Raw genomic sequence first — 18354 nt, 5'->3', positions numbered from 1 at the left:
AGTTGGGTCACAGTGGGCCCCTAAAGGTATATTACGAACAAGAGAGGAGAGAGCTTTTGAAGCGAAACTGTGGTAGTCTTCACGTATTACCGTGGACTGGAAATTAGGCCACCAGGCAAGCAGGTCCACTGCAGAAGGGAGGGGTCAAGGGTTCGAATCCCAGGGACGGTCAAATTACTAAAAATTTTCTTTTTTTTAATTTATTTTTAATTATACTATTTTTTATTCTTTTTTCGGTATTCTGGAAATTCCTGCATGTAGGGAACAAAAATTTTTTATTTGGAAAATGGGGAAAAACTTCAAAAATCCAGGAAAATTAGTTTATTTGCTCTTTTTCGACTTCTATTGTAACAGTTTGGATATTCCAGCATGCATGTGGTGTTTTCTGTGAGTGAAGTTCAGCAAAGAAATCGTAATGGAATAATAAAAAAAAAGAATAAAAAAATAAAATGGCTGGAGAAAGGTTCAACTTTCAAGACCCCCTAGCTCCCTTTAATATCAAGGTATAATTTTCAAACTCGAACCCTAGTTAGGGGTCTATGGTCCAAGCAAGGCTGCTGAAGAGAAGATTTATAGGCCAATTAGGGGTGTCACAGTGGGCCCCTAAAGGTATATTGCGAAAATGAGAGGAGAGAGCTTTTGAAGCGAAACTGTGGTACGCTTCACGTATCACCGTGGACTGGAAGGTAGGCCACCAGACAAGCAAGTTCGCTGCAGAAGGGAGGGGTCATGGGTTCAAATCCCAGGGACGGTCAAATTTTCTAAAAAATTTCTTTTTTTTTGTTTATTTTTAATTATATTATTTTTTTACTCTTTTTTCGATATTCTGGAAGTTCCTGAAAGTAGGAAAAAACTTTCTTTATTGGGAAAAAACTGGAAAAATCCAGGAAAATCAGTTTATTTGCTCTTTTTCGACTTCTATTGTAACAGTTTGGATATTCTAGCTTGCATGGGGTGTTTTATGTGTGTGAAGTCCAGCAAAGATAGCGTAATGGAATAATAAAAATAAAAATAATAAAAAAATAAAATGGCTCGAGAAAGGTTCAAATTTCAAGATCCCCTGGGTTCGAATCCCAGGGACGGACAAATTTTCAAGAAATGTTTTTTTTCTATTAAATTATATTATTTTTTTAATGTGTTTTTCGATATTCTGGAGGGTCTTGCATGTAGGAAATAATTTTTTTTATTGGAAAAAAACTGGCCCGATATCACACCTTAATAGTGACCTATAATATTTTAATTGGACCATGTATTGTATTACCGGGTAATAGTGTACCCTATCAGAGGAAATAATTAGAGACCTCATAGGGGGTACACAATGTGGCCCTGTAGTTTATTATGCATGTATATCTAAAATAGTGTGTTCAATCGCTTTAAAATGAGGAAATTCATGTTCTTAAGAGCTTTAAAACGAGGAAATTCGAAATCATTTTTCAATAATAACGCAAGGCCCGATATCAGACCTTAATATTGACGTATAATATATTAATTGGACCACGTATTATATTACTGGGTAATTGCGTACCCTACCAGAGGAAATAATTATAGACCTCATGGGGATACACAATGTGACTCTTTAATTTCCTAAGTATGTATAAATATAATAGTGCGTTGAATAGAGTTTAAATGAAGAAATTCGTCTTCTAAGGAGCTTTAAACATTCGAAGTCATTTTTCAATATTAACTAATGCAAGACCCGATATCAGACCTTAATATTGACCCATAATATTTTAATTGGACCACGTATTATATTACTGGGTAATAGTGTACCCTACCTGAGGAAATAATTATAGACCTCATAGGGTCTATAATTATTTGCTGAGCAAATATTTAGACCTCATTTCTAATAATAACAATGTGGCCCTGTAGTTTACTATGTTCTCATATCTAAAATAGTGTGTTCAATCGCTTTAAAATGTGGAAATTCGTCTTCTAAAAATCTTTAAAACGAGCCGATACGAAGTCATTTTCAATATTCTTTAATTTCCTAAGTATGTATAAATATAATAGTGTGTTGAATAGCGTTTAAATGAAGAAATTCGTTCATTCAGAAATCAGAACATTCGAAGTCATTTTTCAATATTAACTAACGCAAGACCCCATATCAGACCTTAATATTGACTCATAATATTTTAATTAAATCACCCATAATATTTTAATTGACCCATAATATTTTATTGAGGGTTACTAGAGGTCATAGACCTAGTTACCCCTAATTGACAGCCACAAATGTAATTATTTTTATTTAATCTTATGAAGAATATTAATTCAATTAATTAACAATTAGCTAAATGAATATTTAGCTATCTAGGTAATTAATACATATTTGAATAGATTATTAATAAATGAACTATGAAAATTTTTTAATGCATTTTTTACATTTAAATTATTTTTTGTAAAAAAAAGTATTTTTTACACAGTGCAATCCCTTAGTCTAGAATATGTGCCAAGCATAAGCCATGTTTTCACTTATTAAAACATTTTCAAACTAGGTAATTTTTCTAATAATAATCTCTAATAATTTTTCCTTTACTGTGCTGTACTACTTAAAAGCAGAATAATAAAATTGCTGTCCAAATTTATAAGAATAATGTATCTCACAAGTAACTGTGCAAATTTTGACTTGTAGTCCATATATATGTATATAAATTATAAAACATAATAAAGATATAATAAAGCTAAAAATATAGTGCCTTAAAATGAAAGGTGTGTGTTTTTAAGTTATACTATTGCATCCTATACAGAAATAAATACAACCTACAGCTGATAATATTAAGAAGCTGCCTACAGATGATGATTTAGTGCGGTATTGATCATGAAGTCGTGTTCTGCTGATTATATAAAGTCTTGCAGCAAATTTTGCAAAAAATAAGTGTATTGTACAAAAATGTACAAATGTAGCCAGCTGCTAATATAATCCTATACAGAAATAAATACAACCTACAGCTGATAATATTAAGAAGCTGCCTACAGATGATGATTTAGTGTGGTACTGATCATGAAGTCGGGTTTTGCTGATTATATTAAGCCTTGCAGCAAATTTTGCAAAAAATAAGTGTATTGTACAAAAATGTACAAATGTAGCCACCTGCTAATATAATGTAATAAATTGAATGTACCCTGGAATTAGCTAAATACATAATTAACACAGTTTATTGCATACATTTTATTTAAATACAAAGACATATCAATAAACAACACAAAAATTACACAAATTTCTATTTATATTTCATATTCAATATAAAAATAATAAGGACAACAGAGAATTTAAATATTTTTGTCCACATAGAATCACTTGGGCTTAACAATAGAAGAGTTCTGAAGAACTTCAATAAATCAACTACAACAAACAATGCTTGACATTATTCAAAATCCTGAAAGAGAGGATAAAATAAAAATTATGCAAATCATAGATTTTAAGCAACATAAGCATTTTTGTGAAAATGGGCTTTTAAAACCAAAATTTTATCTTGAAAAGTTCTTGCATACGTCATTTCATCAATACATTTTGATTCATTAAAATACCTATTTTAACACCATGCAGATATACACCTGCCTTATAATTTAGAAAGATTTTGAACATAAAAATCCTTTTTGAATGAAATTATTGAATAGTGAAACACAAACCCATTAAGATTGACACCTAGTACATGAAAATCTGGCTGTTACATGAAAAGTAATTCAGGGTGCTCACTTTTTTTATTTTGTGCACACCTTTTATCAGAAAATATTTAATTAATTTTCAAAAACTTACTGTTTTTTTTCCTTTTTTATTTTATGGTGCTCAATTTTATTGCTTTTAATATTTAAAATGATTATGATATTCTAATGTAAATTATTGTTTCAAAGAAAGGTGTAGAAGAAAAATTACTTTTAAATATATACAACTTACATACTGATACGAATTTATCAATCATACATTTTTTTCGCTTTACTTTCATGATTTAAATTTTAATTGTATTCCTTTGACAAAAAAATTTCAAAATTTACAATATTTTTCGAATTAAAATATACATCAAAACGATAATATGTAATAAAATTGAAACCAGTTCAGCAATAAATGAAAAAATTTTGCTCAAAATTTGCTAGTTGAAAAAGCAGATAATTTTCCAATACTCTAATAACTTCATATTTTAATAAATTTTTAAATTACGTCTACGGTGATGTTTTCTGAAATTTATATATTTTCGGTACATAAAAAGAAAGAGAATTAGATAAGAACAGTTGTAATTAAAAAAAAACTAACAATGACAGATTTGACTAAGTCACAATTCTCTATGTAACTGGTATAGATGTAAGGCAAAAATTGACAAGTTTACGTAAATATTATACATAACATTATTTACATCTCTGAAGAAATTTATTTTCTTCAATTTTTATTTTATTTATTTAGTTACTTTTTTAACTAAAAATTTTTGTTATATATTCCATTACCATGCTAACTACAGAGTTCTCCTTTAGAATAAAAAAGGGCAGGGTGCTTCCTCACACAAAAGAGTACATTGAGTTTTGAAAAGGGCTCTTACTTAACACCGTAAATATTTAACAAAATGTGTAATATTATGTAATAGCTGAATTTGATCTTCAACGATTGTTAAATTACCCTCATATTTCAAAAATGAATTCTCACTCATTATCAAAATGAGAGAAAAATTTGTAGTTTATAAAAAAAAAGACATACTAAAAGAGAATCACTGTGCACACACTTTTTAAAAATAAATAAATAAATAGACAAAAATATTTATTAAAAAAATAATTTAAAAATAAAGTAATAAAATTAATTAATCCTAACAAAGTAAATATTTATACTGGTATCAGAATCAAACCTATCAACACAGATAATTTTAAAAGTGTGTAATTATCATTTAAACATTAAATTTTTTTAATGGAATATGAACAAAAAGACGTTGTCATCAAAGGGCAGTGAGGGCGGGTGGCCCTTCCCCAGGAAGTACACTGCATACTACATGCATTTTCATTTGATACAAAAAAATTAGTTGCCATTTTCTGTATATAGGTGTAGCAGGTGCTCCATATGAGCCACTTACAATATATACTTTTCAAATTTTACTAAAAAATTTTGTAAAAATATACACGCATTAAGGGGCACAAACGAAAAGAAACAAACCTTATTGAAATCTAATGAATAATTTGGAGGAAAACTGGACTGAAAGTATTTAACCTGTTTGATTGCCAGAGGACAGAAAAGTTAAAAAACAATCAACATTTCAATATGGAATTAAATTGGTTCTGGTGTTTTTCATCTCCCCTAACTCATAAAAGAATCGTAAGATATCTATAATTTTTTTGCTTCTCTCGCACTTAAATGTTAGTTTTGAGACCCAATTGACCAAATGCTAGTTTTGAGGCCCAAATGGGTTTAATTTTTAAACTTCTGTTTCAAGAAAACTTTTTTTTTTTTGAAAAGGTGAATTTTCCTTAAATAAAAAGATTTCCTTCTATTTAAGAATAGATAAATAAGTGAAATGTAGGTGTTATTAACACTGCTTTTTAGTTATGATAAATTAAATTTAATTACACATTTAATTAATTTTTTTAAGAATTTTTAACTTTTATGAGACATTTCACGTACTTAGACTAAAAAAAGGTTTTCTTATCGGAAAAAAATTGTTCTGCCAAATAATGCCTTTGAAGGCATTCAATACTGTACAGGTTACTTTCAAGATGCTTCAAATCGGTACTTTATCATAACTTTTTTTTCTTTAACCTAAATTCAATCAAAATTTTATTATGCTTAATATGAAAAAAATATTTTATAAACATGAGTATAAAATTTGGAAACATAAATTTTTTTTTTCATTGAATAGGGAAGAGAACTATGAAAATGAAAAACCACTATTAAAATATAAAACAACATACAGTGACCTCTCACTTCTGCACCAGAACTTTTATGTGCCTTTTGCGCATATAAAAAGGTTTTCAAAGGTCTTTGATCATTATATAGGAAAATAATGTTAATTATCATTTGTTTATGCGTAGTTCAGAAAATAAATATTTAAATTATGCGGGCAATTTTTTTTAAGAAATAGACAAAAATTTTAATTTGTTCTCTTTAAAGAAGAAAAAAATAATCACATTTTTTTAGAAAAAAGTGTTTACATTAAAAATTAAAGCAAATGAAAAATTTTCCTAACAGATAAAATGAAATATGTTACTGGATCAAGTGAAATAGTTCATTTTTCTTCCCCTTGTGACTTTTCATGTTTATTGTTTCTAGGAAGACATTTTTTCTATGAACTTGAATAAGGTGTCTCATCTGTACATCAACCATATTGAAACCACCATATATATATAACACCCATATGCTTCGAAAATTTATCATGTACAGTTTCTTTCCCACCACTGATTAAAACATTAGTTTTTGGTAAATGAATGTTATAGCGATTACTATTATTCAGTTTTAGAGAAAACAGAGATGGCGAAAAAGTTTCTCAAAGTCATAAAAAAGAGTTAGAAGGATTAGCCACTACTCATAACTATTTATAGTTTAATTCAGCTATTGAAACTTTTCTTATTTGTATAAACTTACTGTTTCTGAAATCTTATGCGCTTTTTCTCTTGGTCTCAAAGACTGGTGCAAAAGTGAGCATTCACGGTATTCTATTAATGAATTCTCTGAATATATTAAAGTGCCCCTAATCCTTCTTTAAAATCATAATTAAAATAATAAATAAAATTTCTCAAAATAATATTAAATTGTTTATGCACATCAAAGATTCCGAAGACGATGAAAAAGATAAGTAAAATAGTAAATCATCGACTAATGAATTTAAAAATTAGTCTGTATCAGTGGAATTGGTTGATAACAGTTGTTTTTCTTAATTTAATTGATTTAAAATAGAACAGCTTCACATAAAAGTTGTTTTTTAAATTTATAATTGATTTTGAAGAAAACTCTTCCAATTGGTTATAATTAAATATTTATCTTTTATATGCCACCTATTATAATCATCATTAAAAATTTGCATTTAAGCCCTGCTGCAGTAAGATTGACAGGCAAACAACAACCATTTTGCTCCAACCAACAGATTATGTAAACAAAATAAGAAAACTATCAAGAAATAAAGCTGCCAGATTTTTTCGTTAAGCTCTGTTTCAGACTACTTGTAAATTTACTTTTAAATTAGAGTTCAATACAATCAATGCAATAAGAGACATGCAAGGCTTTTTATCAGCCACCAAAGCTTCATCCAATGCTTCGCACAGCACTCAAACCATGAAAGAACTGTTCATAGGCCTTGGAGATAAAATTTAACATGAAATTTGTATTTAAATGCAGTAGTGTTTTTTCTACCTTAAGACAAGAAACTTAACTAATATCAAGAAAGAAGAATAAAATTGGAATAGTTATCAAGTTGTAAAATAAAAAATAAATAAAATGCTACCATTAAAGTTCATTAAATTTATCTGACAAAGCAATTAAAAATAATTAAATATTAATGTACTAGAAATTAACTTTTTTTTTTTTTTTTTAACAATTAGACCTATAAGCTAACAAATATCACTGCTGATGTCATCTGTAAAATATTTCAAAATATGAATTATCAAAAGTTAAATTTAAAACAATGGGTTATGCTTAATCAAGCAGACAATTCCATTTTTTTTTTGCTCATTCTGCTTGAACAGTTTGTCATATATTGTTTGAACAATGACAGTGACCTTCATCGTGCTCCAGATTATTGATATGCCAAATGTCATTGCTTTCGGTTGGCTGATTTATGAATCTCATTCATTGTAGGCATTTATTTATATATATATATATAGAATTTCTTTGTCTAGTGATATTAATTATAAGGATCAGACCATAGCTAACGAAATTTAAAATTGCTTTCATATTTGGAAAAATAAGTACTTACATAATATTAACTTGTATAATCACAAAAATAGAGAACTAGTAAAACATTCTAGGAACATTCTTTCAAAATAGGTGAATCGTATTTTAAAACAAAATGCAGATATTTTAAGTTAGCTTTGCTACTATCTTAAATTTACAGAAGAAGTCAGAGTGGTGGAAAACTTAAATTTTGCTGTCTAGACAAAGGAGGTATTGTTTCTGATGAATTTGTTCATGTTAAATCGAAAAATAGAAATCAAATCCCAATCAATAGAACTAAAAGTTTAGAAGTTAATGTGGTTTAATGAAAAAACAATGCAAATTTAGACTTATAAATATTTAAGCATCTGACATTGCTGCCTGAGCAGGTGAGGTATTGTCTCGTACGTTACATTTAGTCTAAATTGAACACGATCAAAATAAAATAATTAAAATAGTTGCTCTAAATCCAAACCAAGTTATTAGAGTAAGACCAAAATTTGAAGATATTCAAAAAGTTAATGATTAAATAAAAAAGAAGAAAGAAACATTTTCGCAAAAGAAACCCAGACAGTCCAAAATGTGTTTAGCAGAAGACAAGAGTTTTAGAGGCTTTATGTTTTGATTTATGCTTTTTAACGCAGTCTAGAGAAGTGATTTTGAAAATCAAAAAAGACAATACCCAAAATATAAAGTTTAAAATTTCGAATAAAAAATACAATTTTACCTATTTGTGTGTTTAAAATTGCTATTTAAACACGTGAGATATTATTATCTGCATATATTGTTTTATACTGAATGTGATTTTAAAAAAAGCCAAAAATACAAAACTATAAGTTTTACCTGTAAAAACTTTTAAATTACCCTTTAAATAAAATAAATTAATATACATGAGGCATTGCTATCAAATATCTACTTGAATTCGAAATGCTTCATAGTTTGAAAGTTATAAGGGTTTTAATGTCCAAATAGGTTTAACTCATTATCTATAACTTTTATGTATGATAACTCTTAAAACTATTAAATTTTTTATCCCATTTATTTCGGTTTTGATTTAATTCTATAAGGCATAAAAAATTATTAAGCCATACTTAATGTGTTAGATAATGTTTAAATTCCCTCCACACCTTCCAGCTTAACGTTATTCAACTTTTTATGACTTACTAAGATAACGTTTTTTTCTAATAAAACATTTTTTGTTGTTGTTTGGTTTTTACTGCAATTTTTTTAGCAATCTTTACAGTACTATGATCATTTTAAGTACTCAAAGAGCTTTTCTTTTGTGTTCTCTAAAATGCAAAAATGTTTCAAAATTATTATCATCATCATTACTTTTTCCCACATCTTGTACTGCTGTCAAGACAGGAAAGCAAATCTCCAGTTGGCATTAAAAGTAATATGATCATGTAGTACATAGATATTGTACAATACCTAGACACTCTAACAGCTGCAGACACCATTAAATAGCTGTATAGTTGTTTGAAAACAAAAGTTAAAAGAGTGCACAGGCACTTGAACTTTACTTAGCACTATGCACATAATATACTGTATTAAGCTATTGCTTTATAAAGAAACTCCTGATGTACTTTAATTAAAAAAATGAACATTTGTAACATACATGAAAAAAATAAAAATAACCAATCATTCAATAGGTTTTATAATATCTGACATAAATCCTTACAGAATAAAAACTATCCACTTAAGTGAGTGTTTGAATACCGATATTAATATTTAGAAGTCTAACAAAAAGTTTTTCTAATAAAAATGTAGGATTAGTCAATGTTCAAACAAAAACTTGGTGGCTCTGCTTACAAACTCCCACGATTGCACCACATTCTTTTCTTTTAAAGGTTGATCTTTTCGCAAAATAAACTTATTTTACGAGTAAAATAACAGTTATTGTAATTTTATATTGGAGCATTTTCTTAATATTATACAGTACCCTTCCAAATTATTAGGGACACTTAAAATTTCTAAATAATTGTCATTTTTCAAAGTGTCATAATTTTTTCAAAAATGAATCAATTTTCATAAAAATTTCAGGATATCATGTTCAGGTCTTCTACTTTCACCTAAAAATTATTAATTTAATTTATCTAAATTTTTTGCAAAAATTTACACATTTGAACAAAGCAATTTTTTTTTTAAAAAGAAATGTCAAGTCTGACAAGTTGCTACTTTGTAACAAATTTTTTTGCATAAAAATTATTATTTACACATTAAAGTACAAGTCATTAATTTTAAAACGAGTTAAAGTAAATGACTTTACGATTTTTTGTGACTGAGATATGAGATTTTGAAAATTTTTTGTCATTTATAGTGAAAACGAAATTAATGTGAATTTGAAAATTATTTAGTATTTAGTATTATTTTTTTGCAACTTTCTTATTCGGACTAATTAAGTTTTTTTTATTTAAAACATTATTACAAACAAGAACATTATTTGTAAATTTGCAATAAAATTTTAAAAAACGACTCAAGAAAGTTAACTTTATAATAAAATTCAAAAACATTTCTACAAAAACAAATATAATAAAAAAATCTTAATATTTTGTAACATGTCCTTTTGCTTGTATAACTGCGTTTATTCCTCGCGGCATACATTTAATACCAGCTCTTGCTTTTGCAATAATATCTGGGCTATTCCAGGTTTCTTTCACCAAAAATACTGCCACAACTCACTTTTCACAATAAATGGCAAAACTTTTTTAAAATCTCATATCTCTGTCAAAAAAAATCGTAAAGTCATTTACGTTAGCGCGTTTTAAAGTTAATGTCTTGTACTTTAATGTGTAAATAATAATTTTTATGCAAAAAATTTTGTTACAAAGTAGCAACTTGTCAGACTTGACATTTTTAAAAAAAAATTTCTTTGCTCAAAAGCGTAAATTTTTGCAAAAAATTGAGATAAATTAAATTAGTAACTTTTAGGTGAAAGTAGAAGACTTGAACATGGTATCCAGAAATTTTTATGAAAATTGATTCATTTTTGAAAAAGTTATGACGCTTTGAAAAATGACAATTTTTTAGAAATTTTAAGTGTCCCTAATAATTTGGAAGGGTACTGTATACAAAATAATATGAACGATTATCTTGACTTAAAAATAATAGACTGCACCCGAGAAAAAATAAATTGAAACATAGGGAAACAGAATATGTGATACAATTAGAGGTTTTGTAGTGGGCCAACGACAAATTAAAAAAATAAAGGACATTTTCTAGAACAGCAAACATATGAAAGACTAATTTTAAAATAGACATACGGTAAACTAAGAAACATATAGTTTGGTCTATTTAAATGTATTAAAGGTTTTCAAAAAATAAAAATAAAATATACTCTTTTTATTTTCCAAATTACTTAAAAACAGAAAGTACATAGCAGTAGCTGATATATTTCAACAGACTTTATTAATGGAACATAGGACGATTCTTAAAACGTTTGAGATCAAATATGTACAACTCTATAATGAAAGTATAAGAATAATTCAAGTTTTTATCAGATAAAAATAAACCATTTAATTTTTAAGCATTATATAATGCATATATGCAAACAATATTTTTGAGAGGAATTTATTTTAAAACATACAAATTCACTAACTTAAAATTTCTCATTTTTTAATAAAATGATTTATTGTTAAATATCAAAACATTAGAATATTCAATTTCTCATAAAATTTATTCATGGTCTAACTTATAGTAAATAGAAGTAATTATTTTAATGGTAGCTAATAGAAGTAAATATTTTAATAGTGGCTGAAACCTGAGCAGAATATTGGGGGGGGGGGACCTAAAGTGTATAGTTAAAAAAAAAAAAATAGATTCAGCGTATTTATAAATTTATATTTCAATCTCTTGTTTTCTACAGCAAACTATATAAGACAAACTAAACAATTACTTACAAGAATGTGATGATGCAAATTATAATTGAAAAAATGGTTTTCATGAATTAAATTTTTTTTTATAAGTATGTATGATATACATTTTGTTAGATGCATAATAAGAAAGGGAAGTTATTTTGATTGTAGAGGCATTATTAGGTTAAATTACTAATATTAGTAACTATATTAAATTTAACTAATTTTATTTGAAATTAATCTCTTATAACACAAATTTTTTGAAAAAAAAAAACTATTTTTTTTATGAAAAAAAAAAACATTTTAGAACACTTTCTGCTCCTGGTTCAACTTTTCTTTTGGTGGACAATTTCGATATACTACGTTTTTGTTCCATGGAAAAAGGCTATATTTTATTCTTCAATAAATAAGTGTTATAGCTTACAATCCTACGTAAATAATAAATATCAATAAAACCATTTTTTTCTTAGCTTTAACATTGTTATTTTCAACTCTCAATTATATTTGATTGTCAAAAATTTAGCAGCATAAAATACAACGGCATTTGAATTATCTCAAATGTGCACAGTTAGGCCTGTTTAGTGTGCTTGAATTAACTCGAGCGCACAAGTTATGGGGTTAAGGATTGCAATGCGTTTTTGTACCAAGAAATTTATGACAGCAGAATTGTACTATGTTGAAAGAAATTAAGCAGAGTTTGAAATTAGGATTCAATATTCTCCATTTTTCAGGTACTGAGAGAATATTACTTAAGATTTTAGAAGACAAATTATATTTTAATTCTTTAGCTTTAATTACAATTTTTTAAATAAAGATTTAAGCACTAGCAAGTTTATTAATAATTACAATCACAGTTAATAAAAAAAAAATTCAAAATGATTTTAAGGGAGTAGAATAAAAAAATAATTCAATATTTATGCTACTTAAATGTAAGATTTAAAGTATCCCTGTAATTTAGCTTTGTTAAACACATTTATTTAAATGTATTACATTACAATTTCATAAAAGTGTCATATTGACATATTGAAAAAAAAGTTAGTATGCTTATAAAATAATGAAAACTAAGTAACAGGATTCAAAATGATAGAAATTTTTCTTTAAAAAAATTCTATTAAAAACAAAAGAAATAAATTTGAAAAAATCTTAGTAGAAAGGTTTAAATCTTGTTTGTATTGATGCTTTATAATGCTCAAGAAAACCATGTTTCAATCCTAGCATTATCAAATTCATAGATGTCAGAAATCGAAGGTATAGGTAAAGGGTCCTTTTTCTCAATTCTTTTCTTTAACTTTTCCATGCTAAAATAACATTTCTTAAAATTAGAATTATTTCATGTTAAACTGTGCTTAAAAGAGTATAAAAAATGCAAGTGAAATGTCATGACTGACTTGCCCCTTCTCCCCAAAATGCACATAAAATCTGATTTAGTATGCTGTTTATTTGAATATAGCATACATAATTCATATTCTTAGAATAATTTGCATATTTTGTTTTACACATCAATTTGAAAGTGTCCCCAATATTTGTGCATTACCTATTTCAAATACTTAAAGTGGCAACAAAACTATATTGGTGGCTTTAGTAGATTAATAAAATATAACTCCTATCAGGGTGCGTAGCCAAATTTTTCAACAAAAAAAATAAGCACATTTTAAGTACTTTTCAAGCACTTAAAATATTTTTAATCACTTTCCAAAAAAAAAAAATTCATAATTATGATTTGTGCTGTAATAAAAATTATTTAATTTAATTTTTAAAGTTCCTAATTTATAAAAATAACACACTTAAACACTGTGCACTTAAACACTGTGCACTTAAAAATAACACACATCATCAATTTTTTAAAAACATAGATGAAACATTTTTAAAGGTTCACTGATTGTAGGCACAAAATATACGAAAATTTTCAGAAAATGAAATTAAGGGTCATTTACAAATTTTCTTTGCGATGCTATCTATTTTCCTGAAAGTAGTAAATAACTTTTCAATAAAATATCATTTAAAACATTTTCTATGTTAATTAATTAATTATTTATTTATAAGAAAAAATGTATGACCTTTGTGTGTTTTTACAGCATTTAAGTAAGGAAACAGTAATTACATTTTCTCATGCAAAGGCAATTTAAAACTGTAACTAAATTTTTGTTTTAAAAGTTTCTTCATTGCTAGTCATTGATTTACAAACTTCAATCTATTATCAACATTAAGTTCATTATGAGATGAATTCCTAATTGACTGAGAATGACTTTTTCATATAAGGTACACGGGTGTAATGAGACGTAAAGAGAGAACCCAAATTAAATTGCAAAATATGAAAACATTTGCAGAAGTAAATTAGCACAAAATTGTGAGCATGTGATTTAATGAAGAGTTCTATATAGTCATTTGTAAAAATTGTTTTGTACCAGATTACAAAGAATCCTGTGAATGATATTAAATGGAGCATATACTGGGCTGAATAAAGTTTGGTAACAAGTGTCACACTACATGGACTATAGTATATAAAGTTTTGCATGAAATGATAAAATACAATTTTCCAAAAGTAATTGAATGAATTTAAAAAAAAAAATAATTATTGAATCATACTTAATAAGAAGGTCACTCAAGTCAATCTGCACATCACCTAGGTTATCTGTGGAACAATTGACATCTAAAGTGTATATGTGATACAGAAATTTACAAATTTCATACTATTTAGAACCTACTGCAGAGGTATTCAAAGCATTTTTCACTCTCTCCCAGGTTGTTTCATGATTACTCAAGTTGATCAAGGTTTTCCAGCAGTTGAATTATTGCAAGAAGCAACACAGTGAAGATGAGTCCTACAAGTAATTAATATTATGATAGAAATATTGATAAGTATAATGTTTTCTTTGTAGTGTTTTCTGCATTAAAGATGTTTCAATGTAAATGTATACAATTGTGTACTCCCAATGAAACTTATATAATTTGTAATATGTATTTTGAATTTTTTTATGTTCCGTATTTTAAGTTATGTTCCGTGTTTTAAGTTTGGTATTTTACTTAGTTATATCATTTATTAGCTTGATTCACTGCAAGTTTACAAGGTTAATGAAAAGTTTTACAGGGCAATAAACATGATATTAAATAACTAAATATTCAAACAAATGTAACACAGTTAAAAAACGCCATTGAGTTTTTTGTTTGCAGTGTTCACACCCATCTCTTAAAAGTATTATGAAAAATAAAAAAAACAAAAACAATTTTAAATGTTTTTTTTAGTAATAGTCTACAGATTTACATTTCGTTGAATAAGAGTCTAAAAATCTACCTGTTTGAGCTTGTTATGTTGTAGCGAGCAACGCCCTCTAGTTAAAAAGAAATTGTAAAAGTAGTTGTAGTTTGTCGTTCGAAGCATTCGAACCTATCGTGTGTTCAATGTTTCATTTTGGATTTTGTAATTGTTTCGTAATAATAAAATTGTTATTTGTTTATAAGAACCTGCGACCTAGTTATTAGATAGTACATTATGGCCCTTGAGCCGCAGGAAATTTCGTTATTTCGTTCGTTGCATCTGCAAATAATACTTTAGAATGGCTACAATAGTAGCGTTAAATAGAAAAAAAGGTTCGCTTAAAGCGCAACTGACTCGTTTAGAAAGTGCCATAACTGATGGTACAGTTATTTGGACTAAAATAAAATTAGAAACAAAACTAAAGGCCCTTGAAAAGATATCCAGTACTATAGAAGAACTCAGATCGGATTATTACACTTCTGTACCGGAAGACGAGGACATGACAGAAATCGAAAACTCGTTAATAGAATTGGATACTCGCATAGAAGAGCTAGAGGTAAACTTTAATCAATTATTAATAGATGATGCTAGTAATTCATCAGAAAACACTAGTAATTCATTAGAAAACAAGACTAATGTTTGTAAAATTAAGCTACCTGAAATTCCACTTCCGCTATTTAATGGTAAATATGAGGAATGGAATATGTTTAAAATAGAATTCGATAACATTGTAACAAATAATAAAGATTTGTCTGATGTACAAAAATTGCATTATCTTCATGCCGCATTGAGAAATGAAGCTAAGTTGTTAGAAACACCAGAAGATACCTTTGAATCGTTGTTTAAAGCATTAAAAAATAGATTCGAAAATAAAAGAATTATGGTAAACATTCACCTTAAATCTATTTTAGAATTCGAAAAAATAATTCGTGAATCATCTATAGATCTCAGACGTTTAATCGATGTCATAAATAAAAACCTTAGAGCTTTAAAAAATTTAGGATTCGAAAGAAATGATTTATCGGATATTATGTTAATAACAATAATATTAGAAAAACTTGACAGAGAATCGAGAAAGCAGTTCGAACTTTCTATAAATACGTCTGAAATTCCAAGTTTCGATAATTTAATGGCATTTCTTGAAAAAAGAAGCCAGACATTAGAAAGTATAGTTAAAAATGTGTTCTACAAATCAAAACAGCAAAGTGAAGCAAAACCAAAATCATTTCTCCTTAATTCGAATAATAACAATGATAAAAAGTGCGTTGCTTGTAATTTGCCGCACCCACTTTTTAAATGTACCAAATTTATTGATATGAATTTTAGTGAAAGATTTTCTGTTGTTAAACGTAATAGACTATGTTTAAAGTGTTTTTCTGGTAAACATTTTACATCAAATTGTAAGTCGCAATATGTTTGTAATATATGCAAATCGAAATCGCATCATAGCTTGTTACATCGAGGGGAAGTATTTACTCCAATTAATAATGAATCATCGGCGCCTCTTCCCACGCCTTTGGATGAAAAACTGCAATCTGAAGCTGTTGAGGGGGGAGGGAAGGAGACCTCTCTTCATATATCTAAACATCTTTCGAATTGTTTTATAACCTCTAATAAATCTGTGGTTTTGGCTACTGCTATGATTAAAATAAAAGCAAGAAATGGTGAATACATTGAAGGACGGGCATTACTCGATAGTTGTAGTCAAATTAATGCGGTATCTAATAAATTTTCAAAACAACTGGCTTTAAAGAAAATAAAAGTTTCTGCTCCTATTTCCGGACTTAATGGAATCACTACTACTCTGGAATATAAAATTAGGTCAACAATTACAAATAAGGAAAGGGATTTTATTAGGGAACTTGACTTTTTTATTGTTCCAAAAATAACGGAAATAACTCCAGCTATGCCAATTTGCATCGATGAAGCTGATTTACCTAAAAATATTTCTTTAGCTGACACTAACTTTAATGTACCAGGGGAAATTGACTTGTTATTAGGAGCTGAATGTTTCTTTGATTTATTAAAAGAAAACAAAATTCGAAGCGCTTCGCATAATTTACTGTTCCAGGAAACGCAGTTTGGTTACGTGGCTAGTGGTGTTGTTAACTCTTCTTCTGAGTTACAGTACTGTGGTTTAATGACTCAAAACAAACAATTGGAAGAAACTTTGCAAAAATTTTGGGAAATTGAGGGTTTTGGCGAATCTGACATTCTTTTGAATAGGGAAGAAAAATTCTGCGAAACTCATTTCTTGGAGACCTATTATCGAGAGGTTGATGGACAATATGTCGTTAGCATGCCTATGGAAGATCCCGCTTTATTGGGACATTCAAGAAAATTGGCGGAAAAAAGACTTGACGGCATTTGGAAACGTCTTGATCGGGATTCGAACTTAAAATCGCTATATTCCGCATTTATGGAAGAATATAAATTTCTTAATCATATGGAATTAGTTGAAGATGCAAAAAATAATAATGACTGTTATGTTATCCCTCACCATTCTGTGTATAAACCAGAAAAGAGTAGCACGAAGTTACGCGTTGTATTTAACGCATCGATGCCTACGACGTCAGGTTTGTCGTTGAATGACATTCTCTTAAAGGGTAAAATACCGCAACAAGACTTATTTTCGATTATGGTTCGCTTTCGGAAACATCGATATGCATTTACTGCAGATGTCCAGAAAATGTATAGAATGATTCAAATAAATCCGTTACAACGAAGATATCTTCGAATTTTGTGGAAGAATAGTTTCGATTCTTCTGTGGAAACATATCAGTTAAATACGGTTACTTATGGTACATCAAACGCTCCTTATTTGGCTACTCGTACACTGAAACAACTAGCTCTTGATGAATGCAACCACTTACCTCTAGCATCTTCAGTCGTTCTAAATGATTTCTATATAGATGACGTTCTTTCGGGTGAATCCACAATCGAAGGGACTAAACTTCTTCAGTCTCAACTTGTAGAATTGATGAAACGAGGAAAAATGAACTTGCACAAATGGGGTGCAAACCATCCTGAACTGCTTGCTTTCGAAAATAAGGGCATTACTGAATATAGTTTCAGCGATCAGCCAGAATGCGAGTCAGTTAAAACTTTAGGTGTTCTTTGGAACACACTTACAGACTGTTTCTTGTACAAAATAGAACTACATGAGAAGGACTCTTACACAAAACGAGATGTCCTTTCTCTCATATCAAGAATATTTGATCCTCTTGGACTGATTGGCCCTGTTATAACAAAAGCCAAAATTTATTTGCAAAAACTTTGGTTACTAAAAATAGACTGGGATCAAATGTTACCAGACTGTATAGAAAAGAACTGGATTGACTTCGTTTCAACGCTCCCAGAATTGAAAAATCTCGCAATTCCGAGGTATGTCTTTCGAGAAGACAGCATTG

General features: G+C 28.1%; 2 long non-coding RNA genes across 8 annotated transcripts in view; one reads left to right on the top strand and one right to left on the bottom strand.

Moving 5' to 3' along the window:
* LOC147802092 (uncharacterized) overlaps positions 1-18354 on the top strand; it is a 408540-nt gene that overhangs the window by 81495 nt on the left and 308691 nt on the right. The window lies entirely within an intron of this gene.
* LOC147802097 (uncharacterized) overlaps positions 3143-18354 on the bottom strand; it is a 49927-nt gene continuing 34715 nt past the window's right edge. For all 7 annotated transcript variants that reach the window (XR_015429906.1, XR_015429905.1, XR_015429908.1 and 4 more), the window contains 2 exons: positions 14275-14510; positions 3143-3374 (listed from right to left, as the gene is read on the bottom strand). This is a non-coding gene — a long non-coding RNA (uncharacterized LOC147802097). The remainder of the gene's footprint in view (positions 3375-14274; positions 14511-18354) is intronic.

The sequence above is a fragment of the Parasteatoda tepidariorum genome, chromosome 10 (genome assembly GCF_982258835.1).
Source record: "Parasteatoda tepidariorum strain Cologne lab strain chromosome 10, Ptep-v5.0, whole genome shotgun sequence".
NCBI lineage: Eukaryota > Metazoa > Arthropoda > Arachnida > Araneae > Theridiidae > Parasteatoda > Parasteatoda tepidariorum.
Note: the sequence above shows the minus strand (reverse complement) of the source record. Positions and strands in the feature narration are given on the sequence as shown.